Source organism: Pinus tabuliformis, chromosome 6, assembly GCF_031772625.1.
Source record: "Pinus tabuliformis cultivar Carrire ecotype Pingquan chromosome 6, CPIR1, whole genome shotgun sequence".
In the NCBI taxonomy this organism is placed as follows: domain Eukaryota; kingdom Viridiplantae; phylum Streptophyta; class Pinopsida; order Pinales; family Pinaceae; genus Pinus; species Pinus tabuliformis.
Genome location: NC_142292.1, coordinates 462,806,672 through 462,815,200, shown reverse-complemented (window position 1 = coordinate 462,815,200; position 8,529 = coordinate 462,806,672). Strand labels below are relative to the sequence as shown.

General features: G+C 38.2%; 1 pseudogene; it reads right to left on the bottom strand.

Annotated features, from left to right (window-relative positions):
• Positions 1-386: 386 nt before the first annotated feature.
• LOC149259310 (LEAF RUST 10 DISEASE-RESISTANCE LOCUS RECEPTOR-LIKE PROTEIN KINASE-like 2.5 pseudogene) lies at positions 387-7,475 on the bottom strand (annotated as a pseudogene).
• Positions 7,476-8,529: the final 1,054 nt, after the last annotated feature.

Here is an 8,529-nt window from a genome sequence, read left to right as displayed (position 1 = left end):
GTTTAGTAGTTTTCTAACATTTGAACCTTCGAATGACTGGAGGGATCCACCATTTGAATCCCCAAAGCACTCGATGAAGAATATTGGTGAGAAGAAGATGGCTGTAAAGGTGTGTCCACAGGAAATGGGAATGGAGGAGTAGTAATTTCAACGTCTCCTTCTAACATCTGGACAACTTTGCTCATTGAGGGATGACGAGATGCCTTGAACTGTATGCACCAGAGCCCAACTAAACTTAACCTTTTGGCGATGACTTGGTCTTCCTCTGACATGTCCTCTTTTCTTAGATTTTCGAACTCTCCCTTTTCCACTTGTTTAAAAGCCCACTCTGCATAGAAGAATTTACTCGAGTTACTTTCTAGATACTTATAATCGATGTTCTTCCTTCACCCCACCATCTCAATAAGTAATATACCATAGCTATACACATCATATTTATCAGTGACAACTCCATACAGCCTTGACCACATCTCTGGAGCAGCGTAGCCTACTGTTCCTCTATTGGCCACAAAGACATGACTTTCCTCTCTGCCCGATATTTTGGCAAGACCAAAATCTACAACTTTGGGCAAAAAATTAGCATCAAGGAGAACATTGTGGGGCTTTATATCACAGTGCAGGATGCGATTTCTGCAGTCTTCATGTAGGTATGCAATGTTGCGAGCTGTACCAACTGCAATTGAAAACAATTGTTTCCATTCCATCTCTTCCTTGTGGTCTCCACGGATATACTTGTCCAAAGAGCCATTGACCATGTATTCATACACCAAAGCTCTTTTGCATCCCTGAGAACAATAACCCAATAGGCGCACCAGGTTAATGTGGCAGGTCGTTCCCATTGTAGCCACTTCTGCAATGAATTGTTGCTCACTCTGTTTCGACTCATCCAAAATCTTCACAGCTATTATATGTCCATTGGGAAGTTTTCCTCTATAAACTGTTCCAAAGCCTCCTTTGCCAAGCTTGTGTTCCAAATTGTTTGTGTAAGTTATAATCTGACTATAGGAATATCTTGCAGGTCCTTGTGAGGAATAATAATTTAAGAAATTCTCAACGGAGAGAGGTCTAGAATCAATAGGGTCCATAAAAGCTCGAATGCTCTCTCTGCTGCTGCTCACGGGAATTCCTCTAACAGCAACAACTTCGACGACGAACCATTATGCAATAGACCACTAATATGTGTTGGGAATTTTTGATAATTCCAAACAAAAACTGAACATAACCGAGAATGATGCTATGTTTTTATCAAAAGATCATAACACAGGGAAGCTAAAGTTGTTTCTTGAAAAAGAGTGTTTCACATGCACAATAAAAACTTTGTATTCATTAATAAAAACAACAGCTGTGACAAATTTCTTCCTCTCTCGGAGGGATTACAACTAGGAATGCTTCAATTCCACAAAAAAAATTTTACTCTGTCTTTCGTGAAAAATACTGTCTCTGCTTGCACAATATTACATTACTGTGTGTAAAAATCTCAATACATACGTGCTGTTGTGCATATGCATTTCATATTCAACAAAACATAATATGTTTACGCTGCTGCGTATTCCCTTTTTCAACCAACGAACACTTATTGTCGCGCTTCTGCGTGCTTCCCATACATTAGAATGAACAAAACAAAAATGATATTACATACCTCTTGGACCATACTCCCGTAAAATAAAATACAGTAAAATTAAGGACTTTTACCAACAATCTACCAATCACATTTAAATTTCATTTAATTGCTTTACTGACAGACCAACAGTCAAACAAAAATTTTACTTCACATCAACTCCATGGTGCAGGCCTGTACATCAACTTTGGTTTCAATCGACGGTGGTCAGCCTTGTTATCAATCGGACGGTTGTGAGTTGATATCCCACGGCCCTTCTTGCCGAACTTTACGCTCCGGGAAAAAACTGCTTTGGCAAAACTGTTCAACCACGTGTCAGCTGATGATTGTTATCACTTCCCCTCCAAGAAATACCACCGTTTCATGAAAAGCGGTGCGATGAACACAACCGGTTTTCTGGATTATAATGCGGCAGTGGAAATTATAATTTCAACACTCCCTTTTAATTTCAACTGCTGGGTTATCAGTGATACCCAGACATTTCCTCAAAAATTCAAAACTTTTCTGCCCCAATGGTTTGGTCAGAATATCTGCAACCTGCTCCTAAGTTCTGCAGTGTTGTAAAACAATTTCTCCATTGTTTACCAATTTCCTGATGTAGTGAAACTTTGTGTTAATATGTTTCATTCTCTTGTGAAACACATAATTCTTGGATAATGCAATAGTTGAGCTATTGTCACAAAAAATTACAGTTCCTTTTGCTTGCTCTTGGCATAAACTCCTTAACATCCTCCTCATCCAAATTTCTTGACACGCTGCTGCTGCAGCTGCCACATATTCTGCTTCTGCTGTAGACAACTCTACAATAGGCTTTTTTTTAGAAGCCCATGAAATGACTCCTGAACCCATGTGAAAAACATAACCAGATGTGCTTTTCCGATCATCTACACTTCGAGCCCAATCACTATAAGTGTATCTAATTAAATTTGAACATTCTGAAGTAGTATATAAAATGCCAAACCTTTTAGTACCTTTAACATACCTCAGAATCTTTTTTGCTGTCTGCCAATGTGCTTCTTTTGGCCTTTCCATGAATCTGGAAATTAAACTAATAGCATATATTATATCTGGCCTAGTTGTAGTCAAATACATGAGGCTACCAACTATGCTCTTGTACAAACTAGGATCAAAATCCTTGCTTTTGTCCTCTTTGCTGAGTTTTAATCCCATCACTGTGGGAGTGATTGCTGCTTTTCTCTCCTGCATATTAAATCTTTCCAACACTTCATTAACATATTTCGCTTGTGAGATAAAAATCCCATTTCCATTTTGTTCTACTTCTATTCCTAAGAAGTATCTCAGCAAACCCATGTCAGTCATTTCAAATTTTTCTTTCATGACTGTTTTGAAATTTTCAATAAGATAATCATCATTACCTGTGAAAATAACATCATCAACATATAACACAACAATTAGTATTTTACCATCCTTTTCTTTGATGTAGAGGGTGGGTTCTCCCTCACACTTTTCAAATCCATTTTCCAGTAGATAGGAATCTATCCTATTGTACCACGCTCTTGGTGCTTGCTTCAGCCCATAAAGAGCTTTCTTCAATCTGCACACTTTGTGCTCTTGGCATTTCTTTTCATAGCCTAGAGGTTGTTCAATGTAAACCTCTTCCATTAACACTCCATTTAGGAATGTTGACTTCACGTCCATTTGGTAAACTTTCCACTTGTTTTGTGCTGCTATGGACAACACTGCTCTCACGGTTTCCATTCTAGCAACCGGTGCAAAAGTTTCTTCATAGTCTCTCCCATACTGCTGCTTATATCCTTTGACAACAAGTCTTGCCTTGTGTCTTTCTATTTTGCCTTCAGCATTACTCTTGGTCTTGTAGACCCATTTAACTCCAATGACTTCTTTTCCTTTTGGTAGTTCAACTAGATCCCATGTCTTGTTTCTTTCTATGGCATTGATCTCCTCATCCATAGCTTCTATCCATTTCCTATCCTTAATTGCTTCTTCAAAATGAACAAGGTCATCAACATGACAATATAAAACAAACAAAGAATTCATACCTTCATTCGCTGCCTCTTGTTCATAAATGTCACTTAAATTTCTGAACTTCTTACCTCTTTCATTTGGTGTACAAGTGATTGAAATTGCGAAATCTTTCAAACACTTCACTTTTGTTCTTCAGGAAATAAACCCAAGTTTTTCTAGTAAAATCATCAATAAATGTTAGAATATAGTGGCTGCCTGCAAGTGATGGAGTTTGCATCGGTCCACATAAATCTAAGTGGACAATCTCTAAGAGTGCTTTTGCCCATATGCTTTTCCCAGATGGAAAACTTTCTCTGTGTTGTTTCCCCAAGATACAACCTTCACAAAGGCTGTCTGGTTTCTCTATTAATGGTAATCCTCTTACCATTCATTTTCTATTCAACAAGTTAAGACCTCCAAAGTTGAGATGTCCAAATCTCAAGTGCCACAACCAATTTTCATTTTTTTGTTCGCTTTGGAAAGCCTCTTGTGTCACTGCTGCTATTTCTTCTCCATTTTTTAAATCTGCTTTCATTCTGAGAGGGAACATTCTGTTCCTTTTCATATTCACTTCAACAATACATTGTTTGCTGGGTGTTTTATCCATGATGGTGCATACATCATCCACAAAGAAAACATTGTACCCCTTTTGAACAAGCTGTCCAATACTTAAGAGGTTACATTTCATTCCAGGAACATAATAAACATCTGTTATGGTTTTCTTTTCACCTTTCTTTGTTAAGACATTTACTTCTCCTTTTCCCATAACAGAAACTTTATTATCAGTCCCTAGTGTGACTTGTGACTTCACACTCTGATCTAACATAGAAAATAGGGCTATGTTTCCTGTCATATGGTTACTGCAACCGGAGTCTAGAAACCATACATCTTCACTCTTTTCTTCAGTGATATTAAAGGCTAAAAACAAATTATTTTGGTTGATATTTTCTCTAGTGAAATTTGCACTAGTTCTATTACTCATATCATGCTGCTTCTTTCTACATTCATTTGCATAATGCCCATATTTTTTACAATAGTGACATTGGACATTGGATTTATCATACCTTTGTCCTTGAGCATGATGTTGTCCACTTTATTGACTGTTTCCGTGGCCTTGGTTCTGATTTGGATTGCTGCCTCTTCCTTGAGCATTTGCTGGACTGTTTCTTCCACCTCTGTTTTGGCTTTTGACTCTTCCTCTCTTGTTTCCTCTGCCTTGACCTCTTCCTCTTCCAAAGAACATCTAGGTCTTAAAGGCATGTTCTGGAGATGAGTTTTCATTTCTACTCAATCTCTGCTCATGTGTTATCAGTGATGCATGTAGTTCATCAACTGAGAAGTTTGTGAGATCCTTTGTCTATTCTATAGTGGTGACAATCACATCAAACCTTCAGGGTAGGATCCTCAATAGTTTCTCCACAATCCTCCTTTCTTTAAGAATCTCTCCATGAGACCTTATCTGTGTGACCACACCAATCACATGTGTGAAGAATGAGTCAATATTATCTGACTCCTTCATGCAGAGATTCTCAAAATCTCTCCTCAGCAACTATAGTTTTGTTGTCTTCACTTTCTCCATGCCTTGATAGGCTGTTTTGAGAGTTTGCCATGCTTCTTTGGATCTCTTAGCTATTGCTATCCTTGGAAACACACTCTCATGCACTGCTTGATACAAAAAATAGAGGGCTTTTGAATCCTTCTTCTTATTTCTCTTCAATAGATCTTTCCCTGCCTGAGTTAAATTATTAAACTCATTTTCATCTGTTGGTTCTTCAAAACCATCTTCAACTAATTCCCATAAGTCTTGGGAAGCAAGCAAAGCTTTCATAGTTATTGCCCAATAGTCATAGTTTTTCCCATTAAATTGTGGGAGCTAAGTATTACAGATACCCATGCTAGTGTTGGCTCCAGCCATTCTTGCACTCTTAACTATGCTTCAAAATACTTTAAAATAGCTGACTGTGAGGACAGTGACACAAAAAACTAACTTGAGAAATACCTTGGATTCTTTCTTGACTGAGTCTTCACTCTGCTGGAGAAGCTGCTACAGCAAGAAATCCTTCCTTCAGCTTCTTTGACACCTTCAAAGAGCCTGAACAAGCTCCGATACCATGTTGGGAATTTCTGATAATTCCAAACAAAAACTGAACAGAACAGAGAATGATGCTCTGTTTTTATCACAGGATCTTAACACAGGGAAGCTAAAGTTGTTTCTTGAAAAATAGAGTGTTTCACATGCACAATAAAAGCTTTGTATTCATTGATAAAAACAACAGTTGTTACAAATTTCTTCCTCTCTTAGAGGGATTACAACCAGGAACGCTTTAGTTCCACAAAAAAAAAAATTACTCCGTCTTTCATGAAAAATACTCTGTCTCTGCTTGTACAATATTACATTGCTATGTGTAAAAATTTCAATACATACACGCTGCTGTGCATATGCATTTCATATTCAACAAAACATAATATGTTTATGCTGCTGCGTATTCCATTTTTCAACCAACGAACACTTACCGTCGCGCTTATGCGTGCTTCCCATACATTACAATGAACAAAACAAAAATAATATTACATACCTCTTGGACCATACTCCCGTAAAATAAAATACAATAAAATTAAAGACTTTTACCAACAATCTACCAATCACATTTAAATTTCATTTAATTGCTTTACTGACAGACTGGCAGTCAAACAAAAATTTTACTTCACGTCAACTCCATGGTGCAGGCCTGTACATCAACTTTGGTTTCAATCGATGGTGGTCAGCCTTGTTATCAATCAGACGGTTGTGAGTTGATATCGCACGGCCCTTCTTGCCAAACTTTACGCTCCGGGAAAAAATTGCTTTGGCAAAACTGCTCAACCACGTGTCAGCTGATGATTGTTATTGCTGCTCCTCCGAGAAATACCACCGTTTCATGAAAAGTGGTGCGATGAACACAAGCGGTTTTCTGGAATATAATGCGGCAGTGGAAATTGTAATTTCAACAATATGCTAAACACAACACATACTACAATAAATATAGCTGGAAATAAAGTTGAAATGGTCATTAGAACATGAATAATAAGCATCCATAAAGAATGGATCAGTTTTAAAGACTAGCAATTTACCTGCCATGAACTTTGCAGAGAACCTCTTTCTGTATTGTACTACATATCCTTCAGGAAAACAAAAAGAAACTGCCGAGTGAGATAATGTAACGTTGATAGTTAACGCAACATAACGTAAAGTAGCATAGATATATAGATGGATGTAGCGAAACACAAAAGATTCTCACCATCATTGCAATCACTGTAGTGGACATCATCATCAAGACAAATGCAGTATGTGTTATAACTCTCGATGTAACCATTATACAAATTTTGTGAGTGGCATCTTCCCCCACTCGCTTGACAATAATTACAAGGGTAATCGCTTATAGACAATTTAATTTGGAATCCTCTTTGGTGGAGTTGTTGGAATATTGTAGCTTTTGTTTGTTGGAACGACTATAGGATAATTGCCGCAACTTGGAATTTGGAAGCCTGCCTCAGGGTAAAAAAAGCAATATCTGTTGCCTTCTGTGCAATCCAACCTCTTGATGAGGGAGCCATTGAACAGTATGTCCACCTGTTGTTGTGTACAGTTGACAATTGACCCGAGCATGTCTGCATGAGAAAGACTGAAGAATCCACCTTTTGATAACCAATTGTAAAAGCTAGAGTAATCCACTTCATATAATTCCAGTAGAATGATATAAGCAAGGGTGATTTGAAGGGTTCCAGTAGAGTAAGAGGATTTTGCGATCTCTCCAACTACTATTCCTTTCCACTGGATGTAGTTGGAGTCGAATAGAATAATCAGAAGATCGTCGAAGCAGTAAGCCAACATGTCCCAAAGGGATATTGAATGATTGAATTTCTACAAGTAAAAGGAGCGCAGTCTTTAAAGGATGGAAAATAAAGGCCAGCTACAGAAGCAATAGAGGTAAAGAGGAGCAGCATGAGGAGGGAGTAGCCCATTTTCCGATGTGCAAGTGGAGAGATGCTGTAAAAGAAGATAAACAAACAATTGAATTGGGTCTAAGCAAAACAAATGAATTGCAAAGAGGATTGAAGAGCAATCTGCGGACCAGCGAGTACAAAATCAACGGGGAATTGCAAAAGAGATGGATTCTTTCGACTTTAAGGGAAGAAGAAGGGTGCAATGTTAAGCTCCCTCTTCAATGGCCATCGTGGATTTCTAGAAACCTTGGAAACCAAATGTAGTCATTTCTTTAAATTATGGAAACCAACTGCAGTTATTTCTTTAAATTAAGGAAATCAACTGCAGTTAAATTAATTTCTTGTTGGGCGCTCTTGGAGTGGTCCATTACTCCGTCTGCAATTCTCTACCATGATCTGTGGAACACTTGACACATAGCCAACAGAAGATTGATGGAAGCTTGGCTAGATATACTTATGTTTGGTCCCAAGTTCACTAAATCAATCCCCTTCAATCTTACACCATCAAGTTAGAGTGAGCAGAGCGTGAAAGTGCCACACAAATGAGAGATTTTGGGTGAACTTTTGTAAATCTAAATACTGTGATAAAGCTGTGATAGGTTAAAACCAAACCCTATCTCTAGAAGATCCGATCAGATCGAGTCCTCGTGATCAGCTCTGTCAGATGCGACTCTTTGTGGTGCAAGTCGCTTCCATATTCTCCTAGCCCGTCAAATATCTGCCCCTCTGATTTAATGAATTTGTGTTTGTCTCCCAGCAAGTTTAGAATCGCTTTGGTTCTGCGGATTTGATTTCTCGTTTAGGGTTTTTCCGATTTACAACGTCTCGTCCTTATGTAATGTGTACACTCTCAGTTTCTCACCGCTTGACGTTTTGGAGCACGAGCTATTTTTCACATTCAATCGGGAGTTGATTCTTTTACTCTCATGGATTTTCCATTC